Source organism: Hibiscus syriacus, unplaced genomic scaffold (genome assembly GCF_006381635.1).
Source record: "Hibiscus syriacus cultivar Baekdansim isolate YM2019G1 unplaced genomic scaffold, ASM638163v2 tig00110822_pilon, whole genome shotgun sequence".
Taxonomy (NCBI): domain Eukaryota; kingdom Viridiplantae; phylum Streptophyta; class Magnoliopsida; order Malvales; family Malvaceae; genus Hibiscus; species Hibiscus syriacus.
The window spans coordinates 34,158-53,961 of record NW_024062878.1 but is presented as its reverse complement, the minus strand read 5'-3'; the positions used below and the strand labels follow the sequence as shown (position 1 = coordinate 53,961).

At 36.0% G+C, this 19,804-nt stretch overlaps 2 pseudogenes; both read left to right on the top strand.

Annotated features, from left to right (window-relative positions):
* The first annotated feature begins 2,732 nt into the window (after positions 1-2,732).
* LOC120142304 lies at positions 2,733-3,999 on the top strand (annotated as a pseudogene).
* A 7,723-nt stretch (positions 4,000-11,722) lies between these two features.
* LOC120142302 lies at positions 11,723-14,543 on the top strand (annotated as a pseudogene).
* The last annotated feature ends 5,261 nt before the right edge of the window (positions 14,544-19,804 follow it).

Sequence of the window (19,804 nt, the reverse complement as noted above, 5' to 3'; positions counted from 1 at the left end):
CTAGAGGATCGTTATTATTAAATCAACAGAATTAATATCATCTTAGGAGGTGATTAGAGGATTCAAATGAACAATTGGTCCTTTAGGGAATTAGAAATTCTGGTTCTGTTATTATAATGTTATCAACAGAATTATCATTTTCCTTTGAGGATGGAGAGTCAGGCAGAGAGACCTTCAAGGTTTCTAAAGTTTCTGTTTTTTGATCAGTGAGAGGTGTCTTTTTTCTCCAGATTTTAGATTGTGGAGGGTATTAATTGTTTGTTAATGCATTCTTTATCATGACCAAAAGTACTACATTTCCTGCATCTATAAGGGAACCAAGGAACTTCGATAAAGATTGTGACAGTTTTTCCATTTGCAAGAATAACTTAAACAGTTTCTGGTATATCTTCCTTAGCTCCTATTTCGATACATACCTTAGCATATTCTAGCCTAGTTTTCGAAGCGTAATTGAGTCCATTGATAATGGAACTCCAAGAGCACTGGCATATAACTAAGGCCTCTCTTGAGTATAGTTCTAAGGAACGTTATATAAGTGAATCCATAGAGGCAATCTGGAAAGATCAAAATTCAGTCTTGCATATTGGGTTCCCACTTACGAAGAATTAAAGGTTTGTTGAGAATGTGCCATGGGCCATTCTCAAGAACCCAATCCCTAGCAACATCAGAATTGAAGCTAAAAATATAGAGATTTTTACCTGCTAGACTTACCTGTGCACGTGCTCCTGTCGAAGACTGGTTCCAGAGTTTGTCGATGGGTTCGCTGGTGAGAAGAATTCGGAGCAGCCCCTAAGAACTGACCCACCAGGGAGTTTTTCCACTCAGCCGTACCAGCCTCTAGGACCTCAAGGGGGATGAACGATTTGGGGTTTATCGCTCTTTTTGGGGGAAATAGTTGAGTTCGTGTCCTGCTTGACACCCGAATAGATTACGCCAATCCATTGCTCGATGGATGAAGGAATGAAAGTGCTAGGCAGATGAATCGCTCAGGAAACGGCTGAATCGCCGGCGAACGGGACGAGAATCATTGGGTCCGATAGACCTGCTATCGTGCGCCCGAAGAGAATCGTATCGTGCGCCTCAACGGTTAGATATTTTTGTTATAATTAATATAAATTTGGTTTTAAGGTTCAATTTGGTACATAAACTTTTGTAGTCCAATTAAGTACATAAATTTGACTCTTTTTTATTTTGGTTTAAGTAGATACATAAACTTAACTTTTGATTCAAATAGGTAAATGAATTTGACATTTGGTTTGAATGGGTACCTAAACTCGGTTTTTGGTTCAAATTGGTTAAAAATTGTAAGCACATATTTGAAGGGGGAAAACAAATTCATGCACTACTTTGAACCAAAAATTCAAATCCATACACATAATTAAAAAAAAGCTCATGTACTTAATTAAATCCTATATCAAATTCAGGTATCTAATTGGATTTAAATACGTATGTGTCAAACGGAACCTTACTGCCAAGTTTGGGTGCCAATATATATTTACCCTTAATAAATAAATGTCATTAAAATAAAGAAAATATAATAAAGGAAAACATAAAAATAAGAGATACAAGAATAAAAAAGAATTTGTATTATTTTTAAATATATAAAATATTTTTTTAAACTTCATATTTATATAAAAAAATAAGTAAATGATAGACTTCAAAGCCCAAAGCATAAATCATATCAATAATGTGGTGATGATTCAGTTTTGGAGTATGATGATATAAGTTTGTTTTCTGTTAATGGCTCGGCGTGCGTTTAGGTGTTTGCTTAGTATCTTAGTCTGCTGTCCATAGATCTTTAGGTAGTTGTTGCTCTCTACACCCTTTATTATTAATAAAATATATATCTAAAAATTTTAAATATTTATATGATTATTTTAAAACGTTAATGCGTTTCGTTAAACTATTATTAAAATAAAATTATATGAAAAATGAATTAAAAAGCAGTACATATATTTCATGCATTTCTTATTAAAAATCTTATTAAAAGATTTGGCAAGATAAAATTCAATTAGGGGGAAAAGTACATGTATCCATTCCCTTAGTTATAAAATCACGTAATTGTTGAATAAGACAATGGGTTAATGGATAGAACTATCACATTATACTTGAATGGAACGAGACAGAATGATTTATTTAAATAATAATTTATTTACTCAGAAAATTTTTAAAATTTAAATTAAATTCAAATGTTTGGCTAAAAATTGATTCTTCTAATTTTTAAAATTTTAGTAGTAGATGCAAATTATAATTCGTATTTGTCTGTTTCAGTCAATTAAAATTAATAGATTTCATGCTTTGTTACGTAAGATAAGACGAAATCTAAGGTTAGTATATCTTACGTAATAAATTAAATGTTTTTAATATTAACTTTTAATTAATTTTAAAATAAATATTTTTGATAAAATTTATCATAAATAAATTAAAACTCATTCAAAAAATTTCAAACCCATCCGACCATCCACACATCATTCATCATCATATATCAGCATTTAACAGTCTTTAAATACCGCAACTGTGCACCTTCATCTCCTCCTATTTCTACTCGTCCAAAAACCAATTATCATAGCGTAAAAAGTTTCTGATTCACAATGGGAGAGGTCAGTTACCAACAAATTTCTCATCTCCTTATCTCTTTTTGCCGTTTCATTTCCTTCTCTTTTCTTCTATTTCTGCTTCATAACTTACATTCCATCTTTCACCGCTGTTTGTTGCTCTCTTCTCTGTTGCAGAAAAAAATGGGAACAAGAAAGGAGGGGATGGAGAAAGAACGAAAAGGGTTCATCGGCCATTGTTTTTAAAGTTGATTGTCTTTGTGACGGTTGCGCTATCAAAGTCCTCAAATGCATTCGTGAAGTTCAAGGTATGATCCACTGCTTTTGCGTTTTAAATTTCCGTTTTGTTATTTGGTTTTCCCATTGTTTACTCTGGGGTTTTCTCTGTTTATCTAATGGTAGGGGTGGAGACTGTTACAACAGAGACCAGCTCAAACAAAGTGACAGTGACCGGAGCTGTGGATCCGGCAGCCATCAAAGAGAAACTCGTGAAGAAAACCAAGAAGAATGTTGACCTCATTTCCCCTCAACCGAAGAAATGATAACAAAGAGGAGAAGAAGAGAAAAAGCTGAGAAAGAGAAAAAGCAAGATTCTGGAAATGATAATGGTAAAAAATCAGAGAAAAAACCCAAAGAGGTAAACATTTTTACCATTTTCTATTTCTCGTTACCGAAACTTAATTTTTGTTGTTTAATCCATTCTTTTATTTGAATAAATACAATTCAGGCCCCAGTAACGACGGCAGATTTGAAGGTGCAACCGTACTGCCAGTGCTGGGGATGCACTGTTAAGATTCGCAAAATTGTCGCCGATACCAAAGGTGATGACCCTCTCAAGCTAGCTTAAATTCTGACTGTTCGGTTGCTATAATAGCATTAAAATCCTGTTTTAGTTTCTGGGTTTTGATTTTTGACGGTATTGTAGGCGTGCATGAGTTTGAAAGTAGACAAGGTGAAGGAGCTGTCACTGTTAAGGGGACTATGGATGTTAAGGCCTTGGCCGAGGCTTTGAAGGACAAACTGAAGAAGAAAGTTGAGATTGTTCCACTTAAGAAAGAGAAAGATGGCAAAAATGATGGCGGCGAGAATGGTGGTGGCGGTGATGGCGGCGAGAACGGGGGTGGTGGTGATGGCGGCAAAGGGAAGAAGAAGAACAACAAAGGTCGCAATGGTGGTGCTGGAGATGGTGGAAACGATGCTGCGCCTACTGCTGGTGGTGGTGGTAATGGCAAGATGGAAGGGGCCAGGATGGAATATATGGTTCAACCCCAATTGGATACATGCCTAGTTACCCTGGATACGGGCACCCGGCTTACGGATATGGTTACGGGCACCAGCACGGACATGGTTACCCCGGTTACGTGCCGGGTTACCCTGTCTCTGTTCACCCTCCTCACCACCTATTCAACGATGAGAACCCTAATGCTTGTGCCATTATGTGAGGGCCGAGGAGAAATGGGGTTAATGGCACATGATATTAGGTGAAGGTAAATCAAAGGAATGTGTAATTAAGAAATAGAGAAGAGAGTTTTACTTGGAAAGGTACATTTTGGGTTAAACTTGGTGCTCCAATAGCCTGTTTGGGTTTTCCTTATAAATGTTGAATCTTAGGGTTTTCATTTTTAATATGATTGTCTCTGTTAATATTTCTGAACACAATATGTTAAATAAATACGAGGAGGAACACACATGCATGGATTATGAGATGTCAGGCATAAATGACCTGAGGAGCAGTGGGACATACACCTTGCTGGTGATGTATAACCACCGGGACGTCAATAATGTAAATAAAATATAAAATTTTAAAATTTTCAGAACACGACCATCTTGTCTATTAATGGACATAGCAGTGGTGCTCTTTATTTCCATCCGTATAAGGGGAAAGCAAAACTTTGAAATGCACACACAATTGATTAGCTGGAAGATTCTTTGTTTTCAAATAACCTGATCATAACACACACACCTACCCACCACCCAATTCAATGTGAAGAACAATTAAGGTTTGCAGTTGGCAATCAATGTCTGCAACTTCAGGAGGCTGCTTTCTTTGAATCATAATAGTTTCCGGATTTATTATATCATCTTACTATAATTTGGCACAAATTTTGCTTCATACCCATGCATCTGGTATACACATGTCAAATTCTATTAAAACCTCGATTAATTCACATCCCAATCTCAATCTGGTGTTAAATTCAAAATCAAAATTATATATATAAAAAAATGATCCGAACTCAAGATTGTTTAAACTAGAAATGACTTAAATTATTTGAAGCCGAGATCACCTAATTTGATAATTCCACCGTGACAAACTTAAATGATTTAAATCTAAAATGAGAAAAACTTAAAATATCCATATTTAAAACTTAGATTGAGTTGATCAAAATTAATCCAAATACAGAATCAGTCTGATCTCATATCATAATTGTATAGTTTTAACAACCTTCCACTAAAAATGCTAATGTAATTTGATAAATTTGCTTGTTGAAGATAATAGCTGAGGTATAAGAATATGCGAAATTTCCAAGATTGAACAATATTGGTACCTGGACGGTTTTTGTGAAAGTGCAAAAGCTTTTGTCCATTATGGAATCAGTAAATGGCTGGTAACTGATAGCACAGGCAAATGAATTGGCACAGACCCGACAGTTTTGGGTCCACAACATAAAAAATGACATTAAATCATAGGGCAGGACCTACCACATTATTCCAAAAAAACAGGCATTTGTTTACCTATTTCTTTGCTGTCCTGGTTAGGAATTATGATACAAGATGAGGGCAATTTGCAGCATTTGCCTGGAATGTACGCTGCCTCTTTTTAGTCTTTTTTAATTTTTTTCTTAATCTATCGATAACGCATATATCCTATAAATACAGCTGCTCAAATACGAATCACCTAGAGAGCATTACATTCCCTTTTACGCCTGAGACCACTCAATGATTCCCTTAATAATAATAATAAAATGGCTAAAAGGAGCACACACCAGCCGGTCAGTGAACACCAAGGAAGTGTCCAATAAGCAAATGCTTCACCTTGGATGTTTCTATCACCACCCTGTTGTAAGCTATGGTACAATTTAGGATATTGTTTTAGCCAAGTTCATGATGGGCTAGTGTTCCTTTTTTCTTTCCTTTAATCAAATGTTTTCTTGGCAGTATTGAGCTTCAAGTTTCCCAAGCAATTTCCTTCTGCAACACATTCCATTTCACTCCTTTTCAATGAAACTAATCATTTTAGTCATGTAGAGTTAACCCCCCCCCCGAAAGCTTATCTCTTTGCATGTGCACATGTAATGTCATGATGTGGGTGTCATGCATGTACATGAATCCCATGATGTGCAGCATATAGCAGTCTCGTCCATTCTTCCAATGCCCCCACTGTACTTTGTTTCCCTTTGTGAAATTAAAGGAACCCTACCCCAAGAACAGTGGGATAATGTAGCAATCTTAATGTGTTTTTTTTGTAAGTTTAATGTTCATTACTGTCTACTCTTCATCTTTTTTTATTAAGATAATGTTTGACATTGCAAAGAAAAGAAAGTAATGGATTTGATGGATGAATGGAGGTGGTTCTTCCTTGAAATTTCGATAGTATAAAAAGAGAGAAATTTACTTAAAGATTCCAAATCTGAAACCCCATGTGATTAAAGGGTCTTTTGAATCCTTTTATAAGAAGAGATGATTGCATGAGCTCAATCCCATGTGTCAACAAGTAGATTTCATAAAAAAATGGATTAAAGAGAAGAAGAAATGATTCATATCCATGCATGAGGAGAGCCAATTTTATATGGATATTCTCCAATAAATTAAAAGAGAAAATGTTAAAGCTTCTTTCTTTTTTGGGAGTCAAATCTTCATAGTTTATAGAATTTTGATAAATTTTAAATTATTTTCATATCCATAAGCTATCTGTCATTTGTTTCTTTTCCGTCTACTGCATCAAACTAGAGAAGGAAAGAGTGGCATCATTTATATAAGAAACTTGGTCAGGATGGATAATCTTCATTATTGTCGAGAACAACTTTAAATCCATAGTTCTTAAGGGCGTTGACAACAGCCCAGACTTTGGTTCGGTTCTTAAAGCCTTTCTTCTCGACTTCCTTGTTTACATCAATACGAACCCCTCTTCCCTGTCCTTGCTCAAGGCCCTCCACCTTGAGTCGCATAGCCAATACCTCACCAACAATGGTTGCTGCCTTGGCGCAGCAAGACCGGCCACACTCCAATGAGTATCACTACCTCAAAACATCGGATAACATCGCATTTCAAGTTTCCATTTTTGTTTTCCCTTTATGGCATACTAACCAAGTCCACCATCAGTATCATGTTCTTTTTATGAAGGATCTAAAGACTAAATGTCGGCGTCTACAAGATTTCAACTGCAAATGATTGGACCTGATTATTGTTCTCTTGGCTAAGATCAACAAGCTTGCCTCATAGCTGTATCACTTGATATATCTAATCCCGATGCCTCATTCAGTCACAAAAATGGATGTTCTTGTAATAATAATAATAAAAAAGATAAGAAAAAAGTGTTTGAACTGAGATGGTGAAGAGGAGATGCATCAGAATTCTCAAGGATACATTGTGTATGTATGTTAGACGCAAATGACATGACATACAGCATGAGAACTTCAGCCTAAATTCTCAAGTCAACATAGATGAAGACATCAGATAAAAAACTATATTAGATACAACTTATGACTTCATCATGTAGTTCAAATAACAAGGTAGAGAGAAAGCTGAAATACATGTAAGCACTTTAAGAAGCTCTCTAAGAAGAATAACACTTCTTGACTGACATTATGCCATATCAATGAAGGTTTGGCAAAACCAATTGTATACACCCGTTTTTGTCTGGATCTTTTTATTATTATTATTATTAATTTTATTTATTTGCATTTTACATATTTTTGTAGAATACAACCCAATACAAGTAAGCCCAATCCCGAGCCCAGTAAAAGGACCCAAGAACCCAGCAATCAACCCAACATAGTCGGCCCGACCCGGATACAACCCAAACTGCTGACCCGATCCAACTCGAACCTGCCCAGCAACCCGACTCGACTCGCCTAGGGTTTCATCATAACCCTAGGTAGCTTCTGCCGCCGCCGTCCTCCCCGCACCAACAGTGATAACATCCATCAAACGTGACCCATCCAAGTCAGAAAATTAGAAGATAATTATCCTAAGAAACTAGGGTATGACCCTACTAACTCCATCAAAAAAACGATGATAAATCAAAGCATGGGGAAAAAAGAGAGGGGGAGAGATAACCAAGGGGGCATTTGGTGAGAAGAGAATTGTGGGGGGGAAAAGAAAAGAAATAGAACCATTTGGGGAAGGTAGAGAGCCTTTCGAAGAGACATAACAGAGAAAGAAAACAACAAATCGAAAAGAAGAAAAACAACAAGAAAGAAAAGTAAAGAGAGAAAGAGAGAAAGAGATTTTACCATAGTTCGAAGCTTGGGAAGCTTGAAGGTCACCAGGTTTCGCATAATCGGAAGGTAAACTTTAGATCTAAGGTGCTAGGGAAGTTTTTAGGATAACGAAGTGGGGTTTCTAGTGTAGGGAAAGAATGAGAGTATTTTAGGGTCCATTTGGCTTCCTCCGGCCACCAGCGTCGTCGTGCGCCGCCGCTTGCCACTGTGAGCTCCACCGTGGCTCCCCTCCCCGACGATCTCTGTTTTGGCTGAAATGAGAGAAATGAAAGGGAGAAGCCCATTTTGGGACTTATATCCCACAACCAAAACGACGCAGTTTTGGTCCTCGCCTTTTTCGTGTTTTCATGTTTGGGGATAACTACACTTTGGGTCCCCGTATTTTTTAAACTTTGGATAACTTATGTTTTAGTCCTGTTATTACATGTTATGTTATTATTGTTAATATTTAACTTTGGCCATAATGTTTATAAATGTTTAATTTTAATCACTAAGTTAGTGTGCTTGTATTTTTGTTGCTATTCGAATATGACTATTATATTTTTAAATATTTTATTTTAGCCCCTGTTTTGCATTTGGTTTAATTAATGTTTGATCCCTTATGTTTCTGTTTAGTTCATTTCAATCCTTTGTATTATTTGTGGGTTATTTTCATTTCTGAAGCCTGTATTGCTTAATATTTATGATTTGGGCTCCAATTTATTTATAATTACTATTTTAGTCCTTTTAGATTCTATTTTTACTATTTAGTCCTTTAAATGTTTGTAATTATTGTTTTAGTCCTTTTAGTTTCTTTTTTTACTGTTCAACCATTTAAAATTATGTTTTTCTATTTTAGTCCTTTAACTTTCTGTTTTTATTATTTTAGTCATTTAAATTTCCGTTTTTGTTGTTTTAGTCCTGTAAATTTCTGTTATTACTATTTAGTATCTTATTTTATTAAGCATGTCTAATTTTATTTGTATTTTAATTTATCATGTTTGTAAATATGTATATTAGTCCCAAATTAGTAATTTTGTTTTATTGATCGTTATGATTTCATGTATGTATGAATAAAAATTGGAAAATTTCATGGTGCGGGGAATCTACGAAGACATCTCCCAACTACAAGGGAAGGTGTCTTCACTAAGATTTTCGCATAAATGTTGTTATGTATTCGATATTTCTTTTTTTTCACGATTATTTATTTTGAGTATTTTTACTTCTTTTCATTTTTATTTTATTTTGTTTTATTTTATTTCATTTTATCTTTGCGAAAATTGTGAAATAACATTTTCGTGAGGGGAATTTATGAAAAGTCTCCTAATTACAAAGGAAGTGATTTTCCTGAAAATTGTTCACACAAAAAGGCATTCGTGATCAGAATTAACACTTTTTTTTAAATAAAATCAAATAAATAAAAGGATCGTAATTTAAATATATTTTTGAGTTCGTAATTCCCATTATTTAAATACCGTATAATCATTTAGGTACCGAAATTTGGGCATTGTGAGGGTGCTCACCCTTCCCCACACGTAATCGATTTTCGAATCTTCAAAAACGAATCTTTGGTAAAACGCAGACGCAAACTATTTTTCAATATTTAAGGTTTTCAACTTATCTAATTTAATGGTTGGTGGCGATTTCAAATCAAATCATTTTCCAAATCATATTTCATCGCTTTCCCCCCAAAAAAATTAAGTCTAATGGATACTCCGGAGAACGTAATGACACCAACAACGTCCAAGAAAGAAACAGACTTCAAGACTAAACTCATTTAATTTATAGACTCCCAAAGAAATCTTAATAATTATAGTAATTTGTTATGCTCATTAATAATTATAGCAATTAACAAGTATATCATAAAGATTAAAACAATGATGGTTCTGAGTAGTTTGTTTGCATAAGGAGAAAATGTGAGAAGAAACAAGCAAATGCTAGCCTGAAGTATGAATTAAGCTTTCTTATAAATACCTAAGTGCTCAATCCTTCCGTGCAATGTCACCGTGGTTTGAAATCTTCCGACTCAGAACTTACCGTGACGGATCCAAAAATATTTTTGAAAGTGGATACGTATATATTAATAATGTAAATTTTTTATATGAGTTTAGCACATCATCAATAAAATGGACAACTAACATAATTTTTTTTTGAAATTTCAAGATTAATAGGTGACCGCCCTAAGTCCACTTGGGTCCGCCATTAACTACAAAATGAACAGCAGAAGACAAACAATGTAACAACACAAAAAGATAAAAGAAAACACCACTTTGAATGATCAAAGATTCAAAATTCAGAGAACTGAGGGGAAAAAAGAACTTGGGTTTACCAAGAATATAAAATTACACAGTTCAAAGAGGTTCAATTTTCATTGAGGCAAATGATCAAACATGTTACATTCTGACAAAATGTGCAAACTGGCAGATTCAGCCAGCAGAGAAATGATGAATCACCTCAAAATATGTTTAACTTCAAAACCCAAACAAACAATGAATATGAAAATGAAATTAAACTTGCCACAAAAATGAAAGCCCAAACCAAGAAAGAAAAGTTAATTTTGAGTGTAGTCCATCTATTATACTTAAACTATAGATTTAATCCCTTGATTTTAATTTAACATGATTTATTCCCTTCACTTTTACAATATTTTTATAAATACTAATATATAATATATTTTTCGATTAATCTAGATTTGGTAGTGAAATAGTTTAGAGGTTTATTACTGGAACGATTCTTCCAATATGATTTTATAAAATTATAATTATAATTATAAAAATATATAATTTTGGATAAAATAAAATATATATCCTAAAAAACTAATTATTTTTTTTCATAAAATAACAAAAAATAAAAATTAAATATCTTAAAAGTTATAAAATATGCAAATTATATACTTCATAAATTGAAATAGTTTAATTTGAAAAGTTCTAAAACAATTTTGAAAATTTATATATAAAAATATAAATTATTAAACATGTATAAAGTTTTAAAAGTATATAAGAAATTCAATAACAATTTTAAAATATATAATTTAATAAATTTATACTAAAAGAAAATATAAAATTAATATTATATATATTTACAAATTAAAAATTAAATTGAATTTAATAAATCAATTCGATCAGTATTAATAAATGATCGATTAATTATGTTCAAAGTCAATTTTAATATTTTATAATTTCCATATATTTTAAATTTTTTACATATTTAAAAAAATTAAAAATTTAAGCGTCAAATTAAAAAATGAATAATTTTAGAAGTAGAATACATAATTAAATTAAGTCCATTCGAAATACAATCACAGATAGATTGATAAAAAATTGTTTTATAGATATATTAAATTGTTTTCAATTAGTAAGTTATGATTTTTAGTTATTTTAATAAAGACGGGATACAATATAAATCCAGAGTTAAAAAGGGTAAAATAATGAAAGAAATTAAAATTCTACACTTTTATTGTTATCATGTCATGTCAGTAAAAATATTAACTGCTAGTTGATCATTCAGAAGGAGTTTATTTGAAAAAAAAACTTTAGAGTTTAAATTATTAAAGAAAAACTTAAGAGTGTAATTGAAAATATGACGAACGTTTAGGGCTTTTTGCCATTATGCCAAAACAATTAAGGAAGTGACTAAATTCAGAAGGAGACCTAAAAACGTGCTGAAATTGTTAACCTTGAAGCGACAACGTTTTGTTGAAGCTATGATAGGCAGATTCAGGTCCGTTCAAAAACGAAGTCGGTGGCGATACACCGTACACGTGTCCCCTGCTCCTTCCCTATACCTTACTTGTAGCTGTTCTCTTCCGAAAGCTGCACCATCTTTCAAACCCTAATTTTCGAAGTTTTAGCTTTCAATTGTTGCTCTCCATCATCGCACTGTAGCACCACAAAAATACGTAAGTTCAAACGCCAGATCTATTTTTACCTTCTCCGGTCTTCCCTCAACTGATGGATGTATATTGATATTGTTCCATATTTAACTTATTATATTTATTTAATTACATGACTCTTGATCTGTTTGTGGTGGTCAGATTGAAGATGGTCTCGGACGCCAGCAAGAAGAAGGCTGCTCAGAAGAAGGCTGCTGCGGCTGCGAAGAGAGGTGGAAAGGCGGCCGCTGCCGCTGCATCTTCCAAGGCGGCGGCAACCGCGAACGCAGACAACGGCGTTGATAAGGTTTCTGATAAAGCTAGTATGCTCCAGATATCTGATCGGACTTGTACCGGTGTTCTCTGCTCGCATCCTCTTTCCAGAGATATTCGTGTAAGTCGAAAGATACGTTCTTTGTGAGATTAAATGTGATTTTATTTCTTTGTTTTGTTGATTATTGGAATAAGTGTTAGTATTTGATTCCTCTTATGCTAAATTGTTTTGAGGGAAAGAGAATATGTAAAACTTTTTTTTTGGCTTATTTTGTTGGAGTGACTAATTGGTCCTTGATTTTCTGTTTATGAATGTAGACAAATTAGTTAACCTTTTAGGTATATTCTATGGTTTCCGTTATAGGAGGTAAATGGAATTTTTGTGTGTCAAAGAAAAATGGCCAGGGTCATAGTTTATATTGATGCTGAACATATTTTCTTGTTGCAGATAGAGTCCTTATCAGTTACTTTCCATGGACACGATCTTATTGTTGATTCAACGTTGGAGCTTAACTATGGCAGGTATGATGACCTTCACATGTCGCTTGGGAATATTCATAGTATAATCTGGTTTTGTGATTTTTATCTCATGATACCACTTTCTATTCCATGTAATCTTTGCAGGCGCTATGGTTTGCTTGGATTAATGGTTGTGGGAAATCCACGCTGCTGACTGCAATAGGATTGCGGGAACTTCCGATTCCAGAGCATATGGATATTTATCATCTGACAAGGGAGATTGAAGCTTCAGACATGTCTTCTTTGGAGGCTGTCATGAGTTGTGATGAAGAGAGGTTGAAATTGGAGAAAGAAGCAGAAATGTTGGCAGCACAGGTTTATTCAGCTAACCTTGTGCCACAATCATTATATTTTTCATAAAAATGTCTATATAACAATTTTTTCCTTGTTTACTTTTGAGTTTTTTTTAGGATGATGGTGGTGGAGAGCAACTTGAACACATTTATGAGCGATTAGATGCATTGGATGCATCAACTGCTGAGAAACGTGCTGCTGAATCTTATTTGGTCTTGGTTTCGACAAGATGATGCAGGCAAAGAAACACGAGATTTCTCTGGTGGTTGGAGAATGAGGATTGCATTAGCACGGGCCCTATTCATTAACCCGACCATTCTTCTGCTTGATGAACCCACCAATCATTTAGGTATGGATTTTGTACAATTATGTTTTAGATGTTCATTTATATGGTAATTCATGGGCATTATCATGATCCCCATTATTCTTTTCTTCTTCCATAGCCCATGAATAATTCATTTAGGTCTTTATTGGTAATTTTGTACGACTCCGTGTTCAACTTTCATTTATAGAAGTTTTCTGACATAGAGAACTTTTCTCTCTGCTTCTCAATTCTGATGTGTACGCTTGACTGATTGAAACAGATTTAGAAGCTTGTGTCTGTTGGAAGAAAATTTGAAGAAATTTGATCGTATCCTTGTGGTCTCCCATTCCCAGGATTTCCTGAACGGAGTCTGTACAAATATTATCCATATGCAGAGCAAAACACTTAAGCTATACACTGGGAACGATGATCAGTATTCAAACTCGTGTGAGTTGGAGGAGAACCAGATGAAACAGTACAAATGGGAGCAGGAACAGATTGCTTCAATGAAGGAGTACATTGCTCGCTTTGGTCATGGGTCGGCAAAACTAGCTCGACAGGCACAGAGTAAAGAAAAAACATTGGCAAAGATGGAGCGAGGTGGACTCACGAAAGGTAATCCAGGATAAGGTTCTGGTATTTCGATTTGTTGTTGGAAAACTTCCTCCACCTGTACTGCAGTTTGTGGAAGTTGCTTTTTGGGTATACACCTAAATCTCATCTACAAGAACTGGACTTTGGGTAGATTTGGACTCGAGGATAGCACTAGTTGGGCCTAATGGTGCGGGGAAGAGTACACTGCTGAACTGATGACTGGGAATTGACTCCACTGATGGTATGGTCCGACGTCATAATCATCTCCGAATTGCACAATACCATCAGCACTTGGCAGAGAACTTGACATGGAAATGTCTGCGCTCCAATACATGATAAAGAGTACCTGGAAATGAGGAGGAATGAGGTTCAATCGGGAAGTTTGGATTGACAGGGAAAGCACAAGTGAGCCAATGAAGAACCTATCGGATGGACAGAGGAGTCGGGTCATCTTTGCATGGTTAGCATTTCGACACCCCACTTACTGCTGCTGGATGAGCCCCTAACCATTTAGATATCGAGACAATTGATTCACTGCTGAAGCATTGAATGAATGGATGGTGGCATGGTACTTGTGAGTCATGATTTCCGGCTGATAAACCAGGTAGCCGAGGAGATTTGGGTGTGTGAAAATCAAGCTGTAACACGGTGGGGTGGTGACATTATGGACTTCAAGCAGCATCTCAAGAGGTAAAGCTGGTTTATCTGATTGAAACAAGCATTAAGTAAGCATAACCTCCAACAAGCATCAAGTAAGCGTAACTAACTTATGGTTACACCTCTCTTGTGGTGGGTTTCCAAGCCGAGTATTTATAGCCTACTATGGAGCCAGAGGTAGATAGGAGTTTTTGTTATTGTTGCCATCATTTTTCGTGGCCTTTGTTTGGTGGCTTTTTAACCTAGGGTTCTCTTCACAGACGGTTATTCATGATTTAGTATAGGGTTTAACAGGCTATGTCCTTGTGAGCCGTTGGGGTATCCATATATTTCAACCCTACGGTGTATTTCGCGTTTTCGTTTCTAATACCATTATATTTTCTGAAACAATAAAAATACTTTGGTCTTTATATTTACAAGTGTTTGAATTTCATCTTCGATCTAGTGTACTTTTTTCAATCACTTTTCAGTATTTTTACCAACTTTGCTGTTTAAATTGTTTCGAGAATTTTTAGACAAACTAGATTGAAGTTTGATGGAAAAAAATCAGTTGATAAAAAAAAACTATTTAGTATGAAGATTATCTAAAACATTTTGAAATAGGCATTTTTTATCATATATAATTTATTATTAGATTTTATTAATAAAATGAACATTGAAATACACACCATAACTGGTACGTACTTACCATTATAATACCATTCGTTTTTAAATTTGTCCATTCATGTTCATGGGGACTTATTACATGGAGGGCTTGGGAGTGAAATGCCAATGCCACGAAGCAGGGCTTAGCAGATTAGGCCTGCACATCTTGGATATACAATGGAAGGCAAGAAGCGAAGCAAAAGTTATTCAAAGAAATGAATAGAATGGCACTATGATTTACTACAACGGCGCAAGATTGCCTTAAGATGAATTACCAAAGTAATGTTAGAATCAATCAGAAGACTGCTTAACATTAAACATTCTTTTACCCCTTTTTGAGGGCTCATAACTGCCAAGTCCAAAGTATAAAACATTAGGGTCACCTTACGAGCAATTCTGGATTACTATGAAACTACAGGGGCATGGTATGCAACAGACTCTCTGTATTCCCTGATGGCAGTTAGTAATATCTATAAAGAATAAAAAAGAAAACCTCTAGACAGAAGCATGTAAGGAATTCTCATCTGTTTAAGCTTTCTGGAAGGTTGAAGTGTGCATTTACAAACAAAGGAGGCTGTAGAAGACAAGTGTATGAAAGCATTATCAAGTTGCGTTGTGTAGGCCTCCACAGACGCTTGTGGTCAACTATTAAAACAGGGAGCCAGTGCTGTGGAAATGAGATTTAAGTAATCAAATATTTGCAATGTAACAATAATCCAAACACTCAATTAGGCCCATGAACTATTCGAACAACTTAACAAGATCATTTAAAAGAAAGCGGAGAAAAAAAAAAAAACTAAATAACAACCTGAAGTACCCACATAGGGTGTTTAAGTGAACAAATTCATTCCAGGCTAGTTACCCACGATGTGCTAATGATGAATATCTAGTCAACATAAGAATGTCAGTGTGCGTATGTGGTGGGTGAGAGAGAGAGAGAGAGAGAGAGAGAGAGAGAGAAACCTGAGCTAGAATGTATCCAGTGGATGCCAAAGTGGAACAAGAACCAAGCAAGCAGCGAGGACAGATGTTATACCAGCTGCAGTGCCTTCAATAGTTTTCTCTGAAGTGTAAGAAATTTGCTAGAATGAGCAGGTATCTTGTAACAACCGAATATTTACAAAATAATATTTAATTGAAATTGGACGTTAATTGTGAAAATTGGTGAAATTTAATGACTGAACTAAAATTTATGAAAAGTTATAGGCCATTTATAAGTTGAAGGAAATTCAGGACCAAGCCCTGAATTCCTCCAAGGAGTGTCGGCAGGCTTATAATTTAAGTGTGGTTTCTGATTGTAAATCAGAAAAACAATTGAGAATTTGCTCAATTTTCCTCTCTCGTACCCTTACTTCCAAGCCGATTCCGACGCCGTTCGACGTCCAATCGTAAAATTGAAACCACGTTGTGTTCATCATCAAGCGAGGAACAAACCCTTCAAATTAATTGAAGTGAAACGTGCTAAACGTCGGGAATTTTCAGTCAAAGCATCATCGTTTTTTTAGCTCTATCACGGGAAAAACTTAAATTCACGCCGTCGTGTTCCATTTACGACCTCCTGCACCATCGTGTTCCTTGTGTCGTTTTGAGTCCGCCGGTGTCAACCTTGTTCGCCGTCGACGGCGGCGCGTGAGGAGGTGAGCAGTCAAAGATTCGGCCGAGTTGAAATACGAGCTCTCCGCCGTTCAAAAATTTGAACCGATCGTTGTAAGTATCTCGGAATCGCTCAAAATAATTTTTAGAAAATTTTCCGGGAATTTTCTGACACCGTGGCACTGTTCACGCGCCGCACGCGCCGCCGCAGGGAGAGTGAGCTGTTGGAAAACCGGTTTGACCAGTTTTGAACCGGTTTGACCGGTTCGAACCGGTTTGACCGGTCTGAACCGGGTTGACCCGACCCGACTGTTGACCCGACCCGACCGTTGACCGTTGACCGTGACCGTTGACTTTCTTTGACTAAAACTTAAAATGACTTTGACCGACCCTTAAACGACCGTAAATCTTTTCCGAGTATACCTATCCTGATAGTTTTCGACGTGCCAAATCCATTTCCGCAGTCCGTTTCGCCAAATTCAAACCCGAAGGTCTCCAAATCGACGGTCAAAGTGGTTGACTTTGACTTTGACCAAGAATCTGAATTTCCGAAAAGTCATACTTTATATTTTTCGACGTCCTGATTCCGTTTCCGCAATCCGTTTGGCCAAATTCAGACTCAAAATACCCCAAATTGATAGTCAAACTCGAAAAATGCTTATATACTTAAGAAGGCTAGCTTTGAACAATTAATAGGATTTGGGACTGATATTATTATTGTTTGAAGGTACAAGAGACTCTCCGGATCGTTCGACAGCTCGACCCAGCTCTTCTAGATCAGTTAAACCATGTGTGCCAGTATTCACCCGTTCGAAAATTGTAGCAGAGCGTGGTGAAACCAGCAATCAGTAAATTTGCTATTTGAACCTATTGTCGAGGTGTTCCCTACTTATTATTGAACTGTTTTATTGGTTTTAATATGTGTACACCGAATTCATTGGCTATTGTTTTATGGATGCACCAATTTAATGTGACAATTTATGGAATATGGCTGCTATCTAATTTTTGTTTTGAAATGGTATATGATTACCATGTTTTTGGATTTATGAAATTTATGTCACGGTGCAATTGAATTTTGGAATTGAAATACGATGGAATAGCTCTGATCAAGCTAACTGGGCCTAATGTGACTCTTGAGGGCCCCAAGATGTTTCATTAGGTCGGCTTTCCTTTGTTGTGTGCTTAGGGTAAGCTATATGGACTTATTGACTTGGGTTTAAGGATACAAGCTTCATAGCCTATCCTTAAGTCGGCTTTCTTTTTGCTATGTGCATAAAGTAAGCTATATGAAAAATACTTTTGGGAACTACTGATGGTGTACCAGAAAAGGGTTTAAACTATGATTTTCAAAAAGTTAAACTCTTTTACGAATTTGTGAGATTACTGGACTATGATTTGTACCTATTGTGATTTTATGGAAATGTTGGGACACACTGAGCCTAGCTCACCTTTTGAAAATGTTTTCCCCTTTCAGATACTGTTGGTTAGATACCTTGGTTCGAGCACTTGGAGGATCAACATATCTCTTGAAGTAAATCAAATTGTAATGTTTTTATCTGACAAGTTGACTTTATTTTGGTGACATGGACCTTATTTTAAAATATCGGATTTTATAATGATAACTCTTTTGCTATACTGCTCGGTTTATTGTGATATTGAATTTGAAGACAAGTTTTAAATTAAATTATTATTTATTGGTACTATATTTACGAGTTGGATTTTGATAGTATAATTTATTTATAATTTCATGTTATTTATAATGTGATTTTATATTGATGGAATAACGGTTTCGAAAAATGTCTTTAATAATCATAATGTGATCCACTAGACTTAGTCGAAACGCATAGGCCGGGTCTAGGGGGTTACATTTATTGGTATCAGAGCTTTTGGTTTTTAACCCTCGGACTGTGTATGAGTCCACATTGAAAATACAGTTTTGAAATATTTTACAAAACGAGTTACTAAGGCCATGTCACAAAGTTATTAAGATTTTAACTATGTTCGAGACTCCAAGTGCTTATCTAACCTTAAGTTTATCTTCTGTAGTAATCTCGAGATCTACCAAAATGAGTGCTAGACGTGGTCGTCGAACTAGTCGTGGACGAGGTCGAGTAGCTAGATTTGCAGATCCGATTGATGAGATACGAGTAGATCCCCCACCTCCAATAGGTGATCCTGCTCCTACGACACCAACGAATATGCCACCTACCGATGGTATTGGCATGACTACACCGATCATAGGAGCGACCGATATTGAGTCAGAGTCTACTGGAGTTGCATTGGATGAGAATTTTAGTAGACAGTTTCTGCAGTTAATACAGGGAGCAGTTAGAGCTACTGGTGTTGTATCTGAGGTTCCTATTTCACAGACGTTGATTGTCGATGGAGTTAGAACTTTTGGGGGACAGATTGGTGGAGCTCCTACTGAAGCTGAGGATTGGCTCCAGGATACAGAGAGACGCATGGATCAGTTGGGTTTGGACTCAACTAAGAGATATCTGGGTGCTGTAGCAATGTTAGATGGTAATGCCTACACTTGGTGGGAGTCAGTGACCAGTAGTGTTCCTACCGATCGTTTGACCTGGAATTTCTTTAAGGATCGCTTTCGGAGTCGTTTTCTGGGAGAGCGCTACTTAGCTCAGAGACGACAACAGTTTCAAGACCTGGTTCAGGGAGACATGACTGTTTCTGAATATGAGATCGAGTTCCTGAAATTGCTGAAGTATGGATTCAGTATGGTACCTACGGAGAGAGATCGATGTCGTAAATTTGCCCTTGGACTCAGATACGAGCTGCGTAGGCAAGTTGTAACCCATCAGGATGAGATATTTGATGTGCTGGTGGGCAGAGCCAAAGATGCGGAAGAGGTGGAGGTTTTAGCTTCTGGTAGAGAGCGTGTTGATCAAGATCGATCTAAAAATTTTCAGGCCCGATGGAGTCATCAGCACAGTCCGGAAAGAGGACTCGTACTTCAGCCCCTCAGAGAAGCAATACACGTTTCAGGCCTGCAACATCCTCACCTTTAGCTGTCAGTCGAGGCGGTTCCTCGTCGTATTATAATGGGCCCCTTTGTGAGTAT